Genomic DNA, 10,454 nt, shown 5'->3' on the forward strand with positions numbered 1-10,454 from the left:
ATCCACCACATAAATAATTATTTGGTATATACTACATGTCAGGCATGGTGTTAGATACTGGAGATAAAATGAAAAACAGATATAATTTCTGTTTGTCAGTCACTTTGTCACTTTGTCTGGTGGGTAAATCAGGCTAACAAGTATCCACAAGTATAATTGCAAAATAAGAGCTCTGACACCTGTTTTAAGGGAGTTATGTGTGAAAGTTCATCATAAGGTTTTTCATTTGGCATGGAGGACAAAGAAATCTAGTTAGAAGCATCCCCTAAGCTGATATCCAAGGAATTAACAGGTTTTAATAGGAAAAGGAGGTTCAGGTGAAGGGATGGGATTCTTCAAGTGTATGACAAGAGATCATGTCAATAAAATTATGATGCTTTATTAACGAAGAACATTTTGATGCATAAATGTTAGCAATTTCATACATTTTAATCTAATATTAATATATAAAGCATGATGAATCAACATACCAAAGATCAAATTTAAGAAAATCGTTGCTTTGTTGTTTTTGAATTAATGCCTATACCTGTGATATATCAACCTGACACACTTCGCTCTTCAGTAAAGCACACTTCTGGGTGTATTTGTAGGGTATTATCAGAGATGATTAGCATGCAGTCTAGCAAACTCAGGCAAGAAGATGCACCCTGTTTGTAGGACATCATCCAATAGGTGTACAGCCTGGGTGTAGTGGAAAAGGTAAGAAGGAGGGCATCATCTTGCATTTCAAAAGCTCCATTCTTAAGAAGTTACATCTTTAGCTATTGCCTTGCACTACGGTTATCATATTCTAGTTTTTAGCCTTTCAACACAGATGTAAACCAGTGACTCCAGTCTTGGGTTGGTGCTGACTCCTTAATCTCTTATTCTCTTAATCTCTTAATCTCTCTTATTCTGCTTTTTGAGCAAATACTAGATTCCTTCAACTCTTGAGTGTATAGATTGCTGTTGTGGATTCCCCTGCCTCTAATCCTGTAGGCCTGATATATATATAATTAATATAATAAATTATATATAATAACTTAATATACTTTTCTATTTCCCTGTTTTCATAGATAACCCTAACCAATACAGTACCACAACCAAACAAAACCTGGTTTAAACTATATAAAATGGGCAAAAATTTAGATATAGTGAGGTATCTTTTATAGTCCTTGCAAATATAAAATTCACATTAGGGCGGGAATATAGCCCAATGGTTCTGGCACCTGCCTCGCAAGACCAAGGACCCGAGTTTGTACCCTGGTACCAAAAACAAACAAACAAACCAAAACAACAACAACAAAAAACAAAAACAAAAACAAAAAAAACCACATTATTTCTGACTGAAAGTAGAAAAATAAATATTTTAATCATATTAACTGAAATCATTCTAATGAATAGAAATCAGCATATATTTAAATCTTTGTTTCTGCTTAATGTTTCAACAGCCTCATTTCCCTTCTCATTTCCATGATCTCATTGCTTTTATCTGCATTATTTGTCTAGTGCTTTATGGCAACAAAATGTTATTTGCCATCCTTGTAAACAGTCTCTACTTGGGGGATAGGAGGGGAGAGAATCTGGAGATGGTGGTGAGGAAAAGACTAGAGGCTCATGCTTCTCTTCTCTCTCACGTCACAAATGTCTAGGAAAATTGTGCTTTGATGCTTTAACCTTGAGAGCTCCACCTCAGCCGTAACTGTAGATTTTAATGAGAGATACAAGAATTGCACTTGAGCCATTGATCCGTTCTCTTCTACAGTAATTCTCTTGGAAGCTAGTGGCCTCTCTATGTCTTTAATGTACAGAGAGAAATGTTACACAAGCTAGTGAAGACTGAAGCTTTATTAAAGTGGCTTAGTTTAACTAAATAACTTGCCGCAATATAAACTGATCCACATCGACAATATATATCACAGACACACTATGGTATTTATCCATTAATGTGAGACAATTTATATTAACAAAGGTAACTAATCTTATTTTTTCACAAACAAAGCTTTTAGTATATTTTTTAGTAATTCTCAAGAACGTGAAAGTCAAACATGCAACTATTTACCCTATATGTTTAATTTCAAGTCAGTCTCCTCCCTTTCTCTCTCCTCATCTCTGTTTATCTCCACCCACCCTCTTTCTCTCTCACATAGAGTTCTTGGGTATTAATTCTCATTATAATCCAGTAAATTTATAATCTGATGAAATACTCTAGAATTTACTATTAGATTCTCCCTGTGTATCAATAATATTTACTCTGTGTGACTATAACTTGCCTTAGAAACCACTTTTTCAGATTTTCTTCCCTGACACTAATTTCTTCTGAATTCCTCCTACTGATGATTGTTTTTCCTAATCTCTTTCTTGCCCGCTTAAAATATCTCTTATATTTACCTTTAATGATCATATTATGCAGAAAGATTTTAATTATCTATATTTTAGTGATGTTTTCTTTTCTAATAAATTCAATTATCCTCTTTATGCTTTCAAAGCTAACACTTCCACTTTCTAGCTCTGATCTTCTGAATGGCAGACCTATATTTCCTCTTGGCCTTATCAGCTATATGCTATAGATAAAAATATTTGTTCAAAATTTATCTTTCTTTTCAAATCTGTCCCCTGATTGTATTACAAATAAACACAATAATTTATAAGAAACCTTTGTTTTTCATTTTGCTAATTGTTCATGCCCTCAATAATATAGGAACAAATATATTTTCAATTTTGCAAAATCTCAGGTTTAAAGTACTAAGGAGTCTTTGAAAAAGAAAACTATTTGACTACAGAATTTAGCCAAGAAACAAAATAAATCAAAACCAGGGTCTCTGTAATCCCTAGAAAGCTCAATCTTCTTTGGTCTTAATTCTTAAGACCTGATGGTAACAAAAACATTGAGTCAATAACAGCTATAATAATAGCTTTAACAAACAATAATTGATTATGAGATGTGATAGACATTCCATTAAACTGCTAAAATTTGTAATCTTAGTAAAGACTCACTTTGTGTAAGGCAATCTCTAATTATGTCCATTGCACTGAATGAATGAAGAGAATACAGCTTAGTAAACAGCAGAACTGAAATTTAACCCAAAGCCAGATCTCATGGCTGTCTTGTATACTGGCCTTGTATAAACATTAACTTACAATCATCTTTAACCACTATCATTCCAATCCCTATAGGTAGAGATGATACAGAAACTCAGTCTTAGAGTTGATTGAAAATTTATTTGCCCTTCGGCTAGCAATAACAGGAAAAGAAGCATAAAAGCCCATTCGAGGGTGAAATACAGGTGTTTTATCCATTTGCATAGTTCAGTCACATACATAGAGCCTGCGTGGGTTTTTCTTTTTTTTTGTCTCTGATAAACTGTTAAGTAAAGCATTTTATTTTATGTTATCTAAAATTACAATGTCTTATTCAAATGTACAACCCAATTTTATTTTTTCTAAAATGCAATGCAAACATAGGCACCTAAATTATCTGAAAAACAAATCACTTTGTATTTTCAAAGTGTCTAAATATATCAATTAGAGCCTCTACTGAAAATTTCAGAAATCCAGTGGGAGTGGATTTCAGTGTTTGATTGCAGGTGTAGTACAAGACTGAGACATTACCTGATGCCAATGTTCACATCACTGTTCCTTTTCCAATTCTTGGTTCTGCATCACTGTATGTGTGCTTGCTCTTCACAAGATCCTCATTATTCAAGCTTTACATCCTCCCAGGGTCATGGTCCCAGCAAGGAGTTCCCTTCCAGGCTTTCTCAACTGTGATTTATTTTAAATATTTAAATGGATGTAACTCATTTTAAAAAATTAAGTTTCTTTTCAGTGTCTTGAGTGGTACTGGTTGGACATTATCTTTGGAAAAATTGATAAAATAGTCACTGAAATGGTTTTCTGTGCTTTGATTCAGATGAGGATCCCTAGTTGAGAAAGGCTGAACTAATCCTAAAATATCTGGATGTAACTCTTAATAGTTGAATATGGTGAAATCATCCTCTCTGGTGTAATAGTTGAGACCCAAAGGATTAAATATACAGACTGGCCAGGCCAAACTGATATGCAACATGAAAGTCAGGAACAAATAGAGGCCATGTATGTAGATAGTGAAAGGAGGAATAATAGTTCCAAGAAAGAACTCCAAGATATTATAATCTTCACAAAGAAGAGATGTGTTGAATGCTGAAGAGAAGAATAAATATTTACCATACCATTTGACATAGACATTTTCCAGAAATTTATTTACTTATTAGGTATTTTTGTTTTGTCAGTTCATGATGCAACATTTGTTAAAGTTTATGTCTAAATCAAGAGCTATTTTAAGTGCCTTGACTATTGACTAGCTTTCCCCATGATTTGATACCACATACTTCAAAATAGTTTACATTAGTAATGATGGCAAAATGTTATCCTTAGTGATTTCAGACTCTACAACCTAATGAATGTAAATTATACTAAGTAAATGTCAATAAGAAAGAAAATTATGCCAATATTTTTAATTGGTAAGAAACATATTTTTTCCTTGAAGGAGAGGAATAAAGAATGCCATTTTTTCCTTACAATAAATATCACTAGTTTCTTTCTTTTTTGTTTCAACGCCCTCACATATTTCCTTTTAGTTCTGTCAGATGCAATTTCTCAAGCTGAACAGGGTAAACTCTATCCATTTCCACATTGTCACTCCTGTTCAGTTTGGTTATAAATGAAATGAAAGTATATTGTACACTAGGACTCCACATGCACTGTAATGACAGAAAATAATCTCAGTACACAGAAACAAATGTTATGTATATTTAGGATTTATATTACTTTTAGTGTCATATGGGTACACCCCAGAAAATGTTCCTTATTCCGAGCAAAATGGCAAAAATTTTAAGAAGACTTCACCAGATAGAAACTAGATGTAAATGGAAAGATAAATATACACCAAATGAGCTAAAAATTTTAGGCAAGGAATACTTCTAGGATGCTACATTGATCTTGTGTAATTTAATGGGATTTAGTTATGGTGAATCATTTGATTCATTCAGCCATGTGTGATAAGTCAATTTAAATGCTTAAATTGGCAAATTGTCAAAAGGGCAAATATTTAGCACACTGTGAATCCTTATCCAACTGATCTATTACACTACATCATTAAAACAAAAATAAAGAAACTCAAAGAGTAAACTCTGTGAATTTAAAGATCAACAACACTCCGTCATCTACTTGGCATAGAAAACTGAACAGTATATAGGAGGAGGTTACTTCAGTTATGTTTTATGATTTTAAAGTTAGTATATAATTTTTTGTGGTGCTGGGAACTGATGCCCGGGCCTTTACATTGAGCTACATTGCTGGTCCTATTTAATTTTGTTTTTGGAAACAGTGTCTCATTAAGTTGCTGACTTGTTCTGGTTGGGCTTGATCCTGCAGTCCTCCTGCCTCAGCCGCTTAGAGCTCTGGGATTGCAGGCACATGTCACCACACCCAGCTATATTATGTTACATATTTAAGCAAATACTTACTGTACATCTAGTATATTTTTAAATACTCCTTTAGGCACTAAGGCAGTAATGAGAACAATCCTCTAAATCCCTGTTTTCATGGTGTTTGGGGAAAATAGAAAAAGAAAGCAAATATGTCGATGGTGACTGGTTAGTGAAAAGGGGTTAGGAAAAAAAGTGGGGAAGTGTGATTGAAATTGGTAGGTGGATAAGTATGTGTGGGGGGGTAATTTTAAATAGAGGTTCAATAACACTCTACCAGGAAGGGTACATTTGAGAAAGACAAAAGAGATGACAAAATTATCCCTGTGGATATAGTGGGCAAGAAGTTTTGAGAAAGGCAACAAGTACAAATCCTTCAGGTAAAAACATTTTTACTGTGAAAAATATCAAGTTAATAATTGTGACTGGCATGGAGTAAGCAATGGGGTAGAGGAAATGAGGGGAAATGATAATAAGCAACCAGGTTGTATAAGGATTTGGTGAACACAATAGAGACTAATTTTCTGAGTGAAAAAAAGAGAAATATTGAAAATTTTCCCTCATATGAGTGACATGCTATGATATTTAGTAAGATTGCTCTGATTGCTATGTGGAGACAAGTTGTAGGAGCAATGGCAGAAGATTGTGGAGAGACAAAGAGCAAGTCACAGGGATTAAAAGATCAGCAGGGCTTCTGATAAAGCAAGGTAAAGATGACAGTGACTTGGAAGAAGCAGTTAACAGGAGAGCCAGGGAGAAATGGGCAGTCTCTGGATATGTTCAGGAATGAAAACTCTCGAATTGGTTGGAGTAATGAAAAAAAGAGTCAAGGTTTTGTTTTGAGCCAATGACGGATGCAGTTACCACTTACAAAATTGAAAAGACTACAGGGGAGTAGTTTGGAATAAGAAGGACAAAAAATCTTTTGGACATGGCAAGTTTGAGGTGCCTACCTAACATCCAATGTACATATTGAAAAGGCAGCTAGATACACATGCCTGAAGTTTATGGGGCAATTGTGATAGCAGGTATAAATTTTGGAATTATTAGCATATTGCTTTTAAAATCAAGAAGCTGGATATCACAAAGCAGATTACTATGAAAAAAAGTAAGTCTAGATACAAGAGCTGAGCTGTGTGCTACTTCAGTGTTTTTGGTCAGAGAGGCCGCATATAACGAGAAAGGAAAGGAAGTACAGAGACTATAGAGCAAAATGGATGACCAGGAGAGCATGGGGCTCTGGAAAACAAGTGAAAAATATTTCTAGAGGGAAATAATAATCAAATCTAGCAAGTACTGATGAAATACTGTGCTATGATCAAGTTTGACATTGCCCTTTTAAGCATTATGAACTTACTAACCTCTGTTAGAAGAATATCAATTTTGAAATGGTTGGTTTTTGTGGCTGTGCAAAATTTGAAATCCTGATCTGTTGTCTTCATGATTAATGGAAAGCATTCATAAGATAAATTTTGAGGATTGCCTGCTTTTGACTATAGAAATAAAAAAACTTCCCCTAAAAGAAACATGATGTCTGCACATTATTATTTTTAATACCATCCTTCAATCAAGGATTCTACACATATGTTCAAATGTTAGTGATTAAAAGTGTATATTTGAAACATAGCAAAGGATATGAAATTAATTTGTCTTGTATTAGTAGCAGGATACATTATCCTTAGTGACAGATTACATTGACTGCTGATATATATATATTATATATTTTTTGTTATAATCTTCTGTGTTATTACTTATTCTACATATTTACATAGATATATGATTGTTTACAATAATGATCATATTTTCCAGTTGCACTTGCTATCAGATGTCATCACATAACCATGGCCAACTAAGTCTCAGTACTGTGTGTATCTTCTACAAAATATCCTTCTGTGAAGCACCCCTCACTTTCCTTTCTGTACAGACATAATGTCTTCCTCAAAGAATCCATTTGAGACAGCAGGTAGTGCATTCATGTCACATACATGAGACTAAGAGATTCAGAACACCAAGGAATTTAGTCATCAGAGCTGCCATACGTAGTTCATTTTTATTAGGAATATATCCATATGTTACCATATATTTATCTATGTCATATACATGTTAGCCTTTTTAATACTATTCTAACAAAATACCTGAAATTGGAACATTTATAAGAAAAAGAAGTTTATTTTTGCCCATAGTTCTGATGGCTGAGTAATACAAGAGCATGATGCCAGCACCTGAGAAGGGCCTCATGCTGCCTCATCTGGTAGAAAGGTGAGCAGAGAGGGCGCATAGAAAAGGCAAAGTGTTAGTGGCAGACTCAATTAGTAACCATCTCCCACAATTGCAACATTAATCTCATACCCCACTCTCTCATACCAGGATGGAATTCCCGTACTGTTGCATTGGAAATAAAGTTTATAAAACAGAAAACTTTGGGAAACACATCCAAACCACATCAATGTGTTTATAAAATAGTTCCTTGACTCAAGATGATGACCCATGAAAGGATGATCTTTTCATGTTGTCATAGGAGGTATCATAATATTATTGATAGTCATTAATATTTAAATTTCCATTAATTTTCAGTCTTTGCTAGGAAAAGTTACTGTAGGTTTGGCTGTGAAAAATCAACAAATTTTTGTGTTAGTAAGGGAAAAAGGATATCCTCTGTTGTATTTTATGGAAGATTTGTAGCCCACATTCTTTTAAAGGCTATTTTTTATATTTTATAAATGAAAACCTTGATGTCGAATTATAATGAGGATATAGAAATAGTGAAACTCCAAATAGGGATGATGGTATAGTTCTGTGGTAGAATACATGTTTAACTTGCATGAGTCTGTGGCTTAAATACCCATCAAACAAATGAAAAAAATAGAAGCATTACAGTACAGATCCAAAATATCCCCTAAGAGTCTTATGTTTGGAGTAGGGCTTGGGTAGAAGGTGCAGGTCACTGGGGAGCTTAACTTGAAAGAATATATTTTCATTCCTGGCTCTCTTTTTATATCTCTGCTTTCTGATTACTATGTGGTGAGCAGGTTTTCTCTGCCATACTGTTCTGTCGTGCTGATTTTGACTTGGAGATAGCTCACCATGATATGAACCCAGTGAAACTGTGAGTCAAGATAAGCTTCTCTCCCTTTAAATTGTGATTGTTGGGTACTGTGTCTCACTCAAAAGAAAGATAAGTAAAACAGAAAATTGGTGCAGGAGTGGGGTTGTTGGTATGACTGTATCTGACAATGTGCTTTAGAAGCTTCTGGAATTAGTTTACATGAAGAGTATGGAAAAGTTTAAAGCTACAAGGTAGAGAAGATTTAGCAGCTTCAACCCAAGCTTGGCAGGTAACTGCTTGGAGCTCAGCAGAGAAAAATGCTAATAGGAATGCACACAATAAAGGTTTATGAGGTTTCAGTTGGGAATAAGGATTTTATCGGCAACTAGATTAGAGCCTGTCTTAAATATTTCTTTTGTTTTTGAGACACAGTACACAACACCCACAATTTAAAAAGAAAAGGATTATTCTGAGTTACAATTTTCAGAGGCTTCAGTCCATATCCAGTTGGCTTCCAGTCAGGATGTCATGGCAGAGAGGGATTGACTTCTTTCTGTTCCTTTTATCACATCCAAACCACAAGCCTTTTGGATAGTGCCTCTCACACCCAGGGTGAGGCTTTTGTCCTCAGTAAATCTATTCACTCACACCCAGAACTACGCTAATTCAAATCAGTGGACTAATTGAGTGCCATGTACCCTTAATCACAGTATCACACACCCTAAATTCAGCAACCTTTGAAAAGAACCACCTATGAGCACATAAGGCTTTGGCGAGAACATCTCAATGAAAACCATAAGAGAAGCCATGCATGTTTCATTCGGATAAATAATTCGTGTACCTTTTGTGAATGCCCTGAAACTTTGAAAGATACTGACTTTAAGGGCAACAAACTAATGAATTTGGTGAAGAATATTTCAAAACATCCCAATATTCAGGCGATTCAGACAGGCTGCATCTGTTGAAATGAGAAGACACATAAACTAGTCTCAAAACCAGACTTCCAGATAACTTCAGGCAACCCCAAAGGGCAACAAGAAGGAAAAATCTGATACTCAATCACCTCTACTCCCAGAGCTGGCAGCAAAAGCAGACCAGTGAGGACAGGAGCTTCATGAAGTCATAGGTGCAGACCCCTCTTCCATCCAGGCCTCTTGGCCAAACAGCAGACCTATGAGGACTGGAGCCACAGAGAGCTTCTAGCAACTCAACCTAACCGCTTACACTCTGGCCTCTGGCTTCCTGGCTACACCTGTTCCTCATCTACACTGCAGAGGAACAGGGACTCTAAAGGCCACTGCCCTGAGCTAGAATAGAAATGAATATTAGTAAGAGGTCCTTGCTTCTTCTAAGTCCCCATCCCAAAGGGTAAAGTTACTATATTGATCAGGTTATTCATTATAAACATATTTTTGGCTAATCTTCAATTTCATTTTATTCATATGATTAAAGGTAATAGATTAATAACAACCACAAATTGTCATTTTCCAAGCTGTGCTTAATTCTATTGTTGTTGTTGATTGTATCACTTGGGCTAGTGTTGCGATTGATCTTATCAGTTATCTTTTCTGGTGTAATGAAAATGAGATTGCCCCAGAGTCACTAGAGACTCATATCCTTTGATACACTATATTAACAGAGACAAAGACAAAAGCCATATGATCATCTCAATAGATGCAAAAAAGCGTTCAACAAAATCCAACATGCATTTATGATAAAAACCCTACAATATCCTTCATACTAAAATCAAGAACGAGACAAGCATATCCATTATCACCACTCCTGTTCTATATAGTTTTGGAAACATGAGACACAGTAATTAGATAAGAAAAAGAAATAAAAGGAATAAAGATATAAAAAAAAGTCAAATTGTCATTATTTGCAGATGATTTGATTTATCTATATAGAAGATGCCAAGAACTATATCAAAAGTCTTCTAGACTTAATAACCAAATTTAGTA

Source organism: Fukomys damarensis, unplaced genomic scaffold (genome assembly GCF_012274545.1).
Source record: "Fukomys damarensis isolate Sample0158 unplaced genomic scaffold, DMR_v1.0_HiC HiC_scaffold_29, whole genome shotgun sequence".
Lineage (NCBI taxonomy): Eukaryota > Metazoa > Chordata > Mammalia > Rodentia > Bathyergidae > Fukomys > Fukomys damarensis.